Below are 10,723 nucleotides of genomic sequence, written 5' to 3' on the forward strand. Positions count from 1 at the left end.
TAAGTATTTGAACACCCAAGTTCTCAAGTTCTGCAAGTTTTGCAAGTTCTCCCACTTAGAAATCATGGAGGGGTCTGAAATTGTCATCGTAGGTGCATGTCCACTTTGAGAGACATAATCTAAAAAAAAAAAAAAAATCCACAATGTATGATTTTAAAACTATTTATTTGTATGATACAGTTGCAAATAAGTATTTGAACACCTGTCTATCAGCTAGAATTTGACCTCAAAGACCTGTTAGTCTGCCTTTAAAATGTCCACCTCCACTACATTTATTATCCTAAATTAGATGCACCTGTTTGAGGTCGTTAGCTGCATAAAGACACCTGTCCACCCCATACAATCAGTAAGAATCCAACTACTAACATGGCCAAGACCAAAGAGCTGTCCAAAGACACTAGAGACAAAATTGTACACCTCCACAAGGCTGGAAAGGGCTATGGGGAAATTGCCAAGCAGCTTGGTGAAAAAGGTCCACTGTTGGAGCAATCATTAGAAAATGGAAGAAGCTAAACATGACTGTCAATCTCCTCGGACTGGGGCTCCATGCAAGATCTCACCGTGGGGTCTCAATAATCCTAAGGAAGGTGAGAAATCATCCCAGAACTACATGGGAGGAGCTGGTCAATGACCTGAAAAGAGCTGGGACCACCGTTTCCAAGGTTACTGTTGGTAATACACTAAGGCGTCATGGTTTGAAATCATGCATGGCACGGAAGGTTCCCCTGCTTAAACCAGCACATGCCCAGGCACGTCTTAAGTTTGCCAATGACCATTTGGATGATCCAGAGGAGTCATGGGAGAAAGTCATGTGGTCAGATGAGACCAAAATAGAACTTTTGGGTCATAATTCCACTAAACGTGTTTGGAGGAAGAAGAATGATGAGTACCATCCAAGAACACCATCCCTACTGTGAAGCATGGGGTGGTAGCATCATGCTTTGGGGTGTTTTTCTGCACATGGGACAGGGCGACTGCACTGTATTAAGGAGAGGATGACCGGGGCCATGTATTGCGAGATTTTGGGAACAACCTCCTTCCCTCAGTTAGAGCATTGAAGATGGGTCGAGGCTGGGTCTTCCAACATGACAATGACCCGAAGCACACAGCCAGGATCTGAAAAGGCTGAATACCAATTGAATACCTGGGCAAATCAACATTATTATTTTGCTCACAGAACTCTATTTATTCTATTTCTTTGTAGCATATTTGCAAGGTGTTGAAATCATTTCCCTGATATTCTTGTACATATTGATGTGATTACATCATATAATAGCAATTGCTCTGTCGAATTCAGACCTGGTGATTATACTCAGAATGACTGTGGAATTCGAATGATGCTTGATTGGTTTTTAGCCTAAGGTCTCTGCTCAATCTATGCCAAAAAAAAATTAAAACGATTACTTTTCCCTTTCCTTTTATCAAATCAAATCAAATTTTATTTGTCACATACACATACATACAGGGTACTACATGCAGTGAAATGCTTTTTACGACGGTCCGGCACTAGGAATAAAATGGGGTGAAAAAAGAGAATAAAAATAAAAAATAAAAACAGAGAAAAAGAAGGCAGATAAATAAAGTATAAAAACTATATAAAAATAAGAATAAATAAGGATATAAAGATATCCTTAAATATATATATATATATATATATATATATATATATATATATATATATATATATACAGTGAGAAAATAAGTATTTGAACACCCAAGTTCTCAAGTTCTGCAAGTTTTGCAAGTTCTCCCACTTAGAAATCATGGAGGGGTCTGAAATTGTCATCGTAGGTGCATGTCCACTGTGAGAGACATAATCTAAAAAAAAAAAAATCCACAATGTATGATTTTAAACTATTTATTTGTATGATACAGCTGCAAATAAGTATTTGAACACCTGTCTATCAGCTAGAATTCTGACCTCAAAGACCTGTTAGTCTGCCTTTAAAATGTCCACCTCCACTACATTTATTATCCTAAATTAGATGCACCTGTTTGAGGTCGTTAGCTGCATAAAGACACCTGTCCACCCCATACAATCAGTAAGAATCCAACTACTAACATGGCTAAGACCAAAGAGCTGTCCAAAGACACTAGAGACAAAATTGTACACCTCCACAAGGCTGGAAAGGGCTATGGGGAAATTGCCAAGCAGCTTGGTGAAAAAGGTCCACTGTTGGAGCAATCATTAGAAAATGGAAGAAGCTAAACATGACTGTCAATCTCCTCGGACTGGGGCTCCATGCAAGATCTCACCGTGGGGTCTCAATGATCCTAAGGAAGGTGAGAAATCAGCCCAGAACTACACGGGAGGAGCTGGCCAATGACCTGAAAAGAGCTGGGACCACCGTTTCCAAGGTTACTGTTGGTAATACACTAAGGCGTCATGGTTTGAAATCATGCATGGCACGGAAGGTTCCCCTGCTTAAACCAGCACATGCCCAGGCACGTCTTAAGTTTGCCAATGACCATTTGGATGATCCAGAGGAGTCATGGGAGAAAGTCATGTGGTCAGATAAGACCAAAATAGAACTTTTGGGTCATAATTCCACTAAACGTGTTTGGAGGAAGAAGAATGATGAGTACCATCCAAGAACACCATCCCTACTGTGAAGCATGGGGTGGTAGCATCATGCTTTGGGGTGTTTTTCTGCACATGGGACAGGGCGACTGCACTGTATTAAGGAGAGGATGACCGGGGCCATGTATTGCGAGATTTTGGGGAACAACCTCCTTCCCTCAGTTAGAGCATTGAAGATGGGTCGAGGCTGGGTCTTCCAACATGACAATGACCCGAAGCACACAGCCAGGATAACCAAGGAGTGGCTCTGTAAGAAGCATATCAAGGTTCTGGCGTGGCCTAGCCAGTCTCCAGACCTAAACCCAATAGAAAATCTTTGGAGGGAGCTCAAACTCCATGTTTCTCAGCGACAGGCCAGAAACCTGACTGATCTATAGAAGATCTGTGTGGAGGAGTGGGCCAAAATCCCTCCTGCAGTGTGTGCAAACCTGGTGAAAAAATACAGGAAACGTTTGACCTCTGTAATTGCAAACAGGGGCTACTGTACAAAATATTAACATTGACTTTCTCAGGTGTTCAAATACTTATTTGCAGCTGTATCATACAAATAAATAGTTAAAAAATCCTACATTGTGATTTCTGGATTTTTTTTTTAGATTATGTCTCTTACAGTGGACAATTTCAGACCCCTCCATGAATTCTAAGTGGGAGAACTTGCAAAATAGCAGGGTGTTCAAATACTTATTTTCCTCACTGTATATACAAAAAAATGCTTATGACAGTAAAAGGTAAGAGGCCGGAAAAGTTAAATGTACATATAAGGAACAGCTGGAGGACCAATTTGCAACTTATTAGGTCAATTGGCAACATGATTGGGTATAAAAAGAGCCTCTCAGAGTAGCAGTGTCTCTCAGAAGTCAAGATGGGCAGAGGATCACCAATTCCCCCAATGCTGCGGTGAAAAATAGTGGAGCAATATTATAAAGGAGGATCATCTACAGTGCATAATATCATCCAAAGATTCAGAGAATCTGGAACAATCTCTGTGCGTAAGGGTCAAGGCCGGAAAACCATAGTGGATGCCCATGATCTTCGAGCCCTTAGACGGCATTGCATCACATACAGGAATGCTACTGTAATGGAAATCACAACATGGGCTCAGGAATACTTACAGAAAACATTGTTGGTGAACACAGTCCACCGTGCCATTAGCCGTTGCCAGCTAAAACTCTATAGGTCAAAAAAGAAGCCATATCTATACGTGATCCAGAAGCACAGGCGTTTTCCCCGGGCCCCAGTACTGAAATGGCCAGCCTGCAGTCCAGAACTTTCACACATAGAAAACATTTGGCGCATCATAAAGAGGAAGATGCGACAAAGAAGACCTAAGCCAGTTGAGCAACTAGAAGCCTGTATTAGACAAGAATGGGACAACATTCCTATTCCTAAACTTGAGCAACTTGTCGCCTCAGTCCCCAGATGTTTGCAGACTGTTATAAAAAGAAGAGGGGATGCCACACAGTGGTAAACATGGCCTTGTCCCAACTTTTTTGAGATGTGTTGATGCCATGAAATTTAAAATCAACTTTTTTTTCTTTAAAATTATACATTTTCTCAGTTTAAACATTTGATATGTCATCTATGTTGTTTTCTGAATAAAATACTAAAATTTGAATCTTCCACATCATTGCATTCTGTTTTTATTTACAATTTGTTCAGTGTCCCAACTTTTTTGGAATCGGGTTTGTACACCAGCAGCCTGAACTGTTGACACTTGACATGATGGGTTCGTGTAGTAGTTGATCTGAAATTCTGACCTTGTCCATCTGCATGCTGCAGCACAAATAAGAAAATCAGAAAAGCTGACACTTTTCTAATCTTACTTCCAAGCAACTCAGTTTCACTGATCCCACATCCGATATAGCCTCATATTTCCGATTCAGTCCATTAACCTTCAGAATCCTGAGATGCTTTTCTGCTCACCTTGTTTATATTACTGTAGACTTTCTATGAGCTTAAAATAGTACAGCCATTCTGTTCTGACCTAAAAAGCCCAATGTATGCCAAGAAAACATTCCCCCATCATTACACCACAAGCAGCACCCAGAACGCTTGACATAAGACAGATTGCTTCAATAGAGTCATTCATGCTGTTAATGCTAAAGACAGACCCTACCATCTACATGTTGCAGTACAAATTCACTTTCACATTCATTCAACAGAAATTCTGGTTCATGGATGTTTTTTGTTTCATGCACCACTTTGAAATAAGCTAAAAAATCTTTAAAAATAATACTTTCACTACAAATTATTTATCAAAAGCAGTATGTTGAAGTGTACTAAATTAAATGTAATTCTATTTGAATAGCACTTTTAACAATGGACATTGTCCCAAAGTAGCCTTACAGAAATAAATAGATTACAAATATAAATTTTAGTTTAATAAACGAGTCCCTATCTCTAAAGAGCAATCCTGTAACTACAGCAGCAAGGTAAAACTCTTAAATGGTAAAGGTCAGATGGTATGAGGAAGAAAGGAACCTTGAGAGGAACCAGACTCAACAGGGAGCCCATCCTCATCTGGGTGGCACCGAATGTCCATTTATTACAGTTTTATCTTTCCCTCACCTGTTCCCTGATGGACACTTGGAAAAAACTATATGCAGAAATTAGTCCTAAGTCATTGTAACAGACAATTATGTTAATTAAAGTCCAAATCCATCTTTATGGTTCTTAAGTTTAACTACTCATTAACTCAATGGATTTTAATTGTCTCCAAATCAAAAGAATTACAGAGGTAGGATGTCAGCATGAATCAGGCAGGTTAGGAAAAAAGAAAAGTCTTTGGTTTAGAATGAACTAGTTTAATAATAATAATAATTATTATTATTATTCGTAGTAGTAGAAGTATTAAAACAATAACATAATATATTCACAAATTAACTAATTGATATTTAACAAATTAAAAATATATTTTGTGTTGTATAATTTTGCTTTTATTTAATATCTATGGATGCAGTCTCCAGTATTTGTGCTTTGTCCATTATAAGTTTCCGACTCAGATGCAAGAGCAATTAAAAACAGCCAGTCTTTAATAGTCCAAGCAATCAAATCCTAAACAATATCCAATAACGTAGTCAAAAAAATATCCAAGGGGCAAAGCAGGCACAGTCTGCAGCGAGATATTAAATCGTGAACTATAAGTCTTGATAAATCAATTCAACACGTCACAAAGAGCGGTACTTCACAAAGGGTTTATGAATGGGAGTTCTTTTTATTTGTGTGTGTGTGTGTGTGTGTGTGTGTGTGTGTGTGTGTGTGTGTGTGTGTATTCACATATGTAATTGAGTAGCCCTTGTCTTAATCAGTAGCTTGGTGATGCAAAGCAGGCATGTTTGTGTGTGGTTTATGGGTTGGAGTTTGTGGCAACCATATTTGGAGGCCGCAGTGGTTGTTGGGATCTCGAGTTAAGAACTGACTGTGATCTGACAACCATCTGAAAGTTTTCAGCATGTAGGAGTAAAAACAAGAAAGGTCTTGTTTTTCACTTTGCTGTAATTTGTAACACAAAAGTATTAGCAGCTGTATTGCAGCATGAGGAGCAATTCATTATGATGTATTTGCCTTTCTTCCAGGATAGTAGCTGTCATATGACAGGGTGGGTGAGATTTGAACAAAACTAATTTAGGCACAAAATAAAGTGGACTCTCAATGGTTGTCTAAAGGAGGAAGAGGCAATTTATTGGTTAAGATGCTGGATTTCTGACCAGAAGGTTGTGAGTTCAAATCTCACCATCACTTTGCTGCCACTACTGGAATCTTTAGCAAGGCCCTTAACCCTCAACTGCTCAGTTGTATAAATGGGAGTATTGTAAGCCGCTCTGGATAAGGACGTCTGCCTTGACTTGACTGTTTATGTTATTGTATAACTGCTTATATTGTATAAAATCAGATAAATTGTTGAGGTTAAGAGTGTCTGCCGTATGTCATAAACGTAAATGATAGTGGTAAAAGAAATAACATACATTACAAATTTATAAAGACACCACAGTGGCATTGCTAAGGCTTAAACCTTTGGCCTGTTGCTCAGTAACCCAGATCCTTAACCACTGAGGCATGGTTTCTGATTTCTAACAGTATTAATCTAAGGACTATTTATTAAATCTCATCGAACAAAAGCAACCCTGGGATTCCAAAGTAAGATAATGTAAAGGAGAATAAAAAAAAGAATAGTTACTGTACAGTTTTTTTCATAATGAACAGGTATCAGGATATGTTTTTAATTGTAAATGTGCAGAGGCTCTTGGTCATCTCTTATTTGAATATGAGTTTATTTGATTTGTAAAGCTGCTTTGGACAATGTCCAAAATGTTTAAAACACTATAAAAATAAAACTGTATTAATTGAATTTTTGGCGAGAAAAAAAACAGCATTTTTGACAAAGTAAAAGTTTTTAGCTTCTTAAAGGGGTGCTATTATGTAGTTGTATGGAAAATGTTTTTAATTTTGGACTGATAAAAGTTGTTTCCCTCCAAAAAAGATTAACTCTAAAAGCTGAAAGAAATAAAGAATGGATTCAAATACTTTTATAAATGCATATTGTAAACGAAGGCGTAAAACCCACAGATATCTACAGAAGACCTCAAACACAGAACTTGACTTGAATGCCCCTTAAATTTTCCAATTTCCAAAACTGCATGTTCTAAGCTGTTTTATTCCTTTTATACTACAGCAAGTTGGCAATGGTTACAATATCTATATATTATACATTAAATTATACAATAAACATTTGCTCTTATCATTTACACGATGGCAAGGATATGTACCAGTTTCTCTTATGTCTACCTAGAAGTGACTAAGAGCAATTAAAACATGTTAATAAGAAACAAAGTCCTCCATTCTGGATATTTCCTTGTGTCACAAAACCTAGTTTTACCTCTGAATGCAGCAAAGCACCAACACTGGAGACCACACTGTAACTCGAGATACAATAAAATACTAAAATTAAAATACAAGCCTGTTATTTAAATTCTAGCCAAAATACCTACAATATATTAACATATATATTAATATTAACTTCTGACCAATTACAAGCTTTGGTGGAAATATGTATATGTATGTATTTGCACAGTATATCCACAAAGTTTACATTTTTTCATTTTGTGATGATAAAAAGGTCTGCATGAAAGAGCAAAGAGTGAGAGAAAAAGGGAAGAAGATATAGAAGCAGAAAGGAAAGAAAGTCTTCCAATAGGGCTGTAGTGTGGTGGTGGTTACACAGTCAACGGCCAATCATTACCTTCCCCATAAAAACCCAGTCTGGAAAATTTAATTCCACTGAGCTGCAGTTTGAGCCTCATATGCAAAAAAAAAACCCATACCTGTGAAACACCTAGAATGCACATTCACACACATTAGTTTTAAACCTTTCTATTGGCTTTAGTATTAATGCAGCTAATTATGCTATATCTACACCTAAATATAGCCCTTACTTTACCCTAGTAACTAAAAAGAAACTTTTATTTTTAAAAATGAGTAACATTCCTTGAAAGGACCAGACAAATGTAACCACAAGATCTGAACTGGGAGAAGTGGAAGCTTAGTGGTTAAGATGGTAGACTTCAAAACAGACATTGTCTCAAAGCAGCTTTACAAAAATCAACATTAAGGTGAATGGTGTGTATTTATCCCTGATGAGCAGCCGTGGCGACTGTGGCAAGGAAAAACTCCCTTAGATGTTATAAGGAAGAAACCTTGAGAGGAACCAGACTCAAAAAGGGAAACCCATCCTCATTTGGGTGACATCAAGAGTTTGATCATAAATCTTTCAACAATACAGAACACTGGAGAGAGAGACATGAGCACTGGAGTATAAGATTATAAGTAATGTTCTTTCTACAGTCTTTTACAGTCTATATGGTTAGTAGCTCCTAGTTTTATGAGCTCAAAATTTGTGATCATCACAGATCCAGCATCAGCTTCTCCATGCCAGAGCCTTTAAACACTTCAGGAGGTCCAATGTCAAAACCACACATGTAGCGGGATCCAATTGTAACTGGCACGTCTCTAGATGGTTCGGGATGTTTGCGAGTTCGGCATCTACTTCTTCAAAGGTCCATAATCTTCATGAGGTGGGACGTGACTGGAGCTGGCCAAACCTCAGGATGCTTCGGGATGGGGAGAGAAAGAGAAGCAGTGGAGAGGAATTAGCGTAGCTGCTGTTCATGATATTAACAGCACAAGTTGATAATGTGCATGTGATCAGATGTTCCGGAGCACAAGGTTATGATGTGAGACGCATGTTATGTGTAGGCTTTGCTAAAAAGATATGTTTTTAATCTACACTTAAACTGGGAGAGTGTGTCTGAGCCCCGAACACTGTCAGGAAGACTATTCCAGAGTTTAGGAGCTAAATGTGAAAATGCTCTACCACATTTTAGTGGACTTTGCTATTCTAGGAACTACTAGAAGCCCAGAGTTTTGAGATCTCAGGGAGCGTGACGGATTGTAGCGTGTTAAAAAACTGGAGAGATACATGGGAGCCAAACCATTTAGTGCTTTATAAGTAAGTAGCAGTAGTTTGAAGTCTATTCGAAACTTAACAGGAAGCCAGTGCAGGGATGATAAGATTGGGGTTATATGATCATATTTTCTTGACCTTGTAAGAACTCTTGCTGCCGCATTCTGAACTAACTGAAGCTTGTTTAATAATGATGCAGGACATCCACCTAGTAACGCATTACAGTAGTCTATTCTGGAGGTCATGAATGCATGGACGAGCTTCTCTGCATCAGATATATATAAAACATGTTTCTTAACTTAGAAATATTTCTAATGTGAAAGAAGGCTGTTTTTGTAACTTGGTTGATATGGTTATTAAATGATCAATTGCTGTCTAAAATAACTCCCAGGTCTTTTACCATTGAACTAGTGGTTACAGAACATCCGTCTAAATGCAGGTTGAGATGCTGAAGCTTCTTTATACTGGTTTTTGGTCTTATCAGAATTTAATAGTAGAAAGTTACGGGTAATCCAATCTCTTATTTCTTTAACACACTCAGTTATGCGAGCTAATTAAGCTGTATCGCCTGGTTTTGTTGAGATATATAGCTGGGTATCATCAGCATAACAATGGAAGCTAATTCCATGCCTTCTAATAATATTTCCTAACGGAGGCATGTATATATATATATATATATATATATATATATATATATATATATATATATATATATATATATATATATATATATATAAGAGCAGGGGTCCTAGAACTGAACCTTGTGGCACGCCATAATTTACTAGCATTAGCCTGGATAGCTCTCCATTTAAATCTATGAAATGGTAATGATCGGACAGGTAGGATTTAAACCAGCTTAATGCCTGTCCCTGAATGCCGATGTAATTCTGTAAGCGATCTAGGAGGAGATCATGATCTATAGTGTCGAATGCAGCACTAAGATCTAGTAAAACCAACAGCGAGATGAAGCCTTGGTCTGAAGCTAAAAACAGGTCATTAGTGATTTTAACTAGGGCAGTTTCTGTGCTATGAATGGCTTCATGGTCAGAATGTCATAAGGTTAAATCACAGTTCCACCAAGTTGCTACTGCTGCGCCCCTGAACAAGTCCCTCAAATACTCACTTGTACAAATGAGAGTCTCTCTGTATAAGGGCATTTAATAAATGCCATAAATGTAACTGTCAGATTTTCCTGTCTTTGTTGGGAAATTGCTCTGTACCAGGATGTAAAAACACACCCATACAAACATAATAAATAAAGACAGAAAGTCACTTTTTTTTTTTTCATAACGAGTATATAAAGTATTTATTTTTTTCCCTCTTCTTTAGAAAATATTGACCACAGTTACAGCATCTCAGAAATTTGATTTGTCCCGGTTCTGTTTGATTTGTTCATTTACATGTGTATCAAGTGAAGTATTTAAAAAAGTGTTTCACTAATATTTATTACTATTAGCTCTTCTTCTAAAGGTAAGTATACTGTGGAATGATGTGTGGAGCCGCAAAGGCCAAGCCTTTAAAAATGAAAAAGGTGTACAATGTGGTAAGACTGAGCGTCCTCTTGACGTTGGGTTTCTCAATGTCCTGAGAAAATGCTGGATATAAAAATGCTGTGGTGCTGAGAGTCATACAGATTAACCCATGTACCGTTCTGATTACATTATATTACATTATGTTCATTC

This window comes from Silurus meridionalis, chromosome 1, assembly GCF_014805685.1.
Source record: "Silurus meridionalis isolate SWU-2019-XX chromosome 1, ASM1480568v1, whole genome shotgun sequence".
NCBI lineage: Eukaryota > Metazoa > Chordata > Actinopteri > Siluriformes > Siluridae > Silurus > Silurus meridionalis.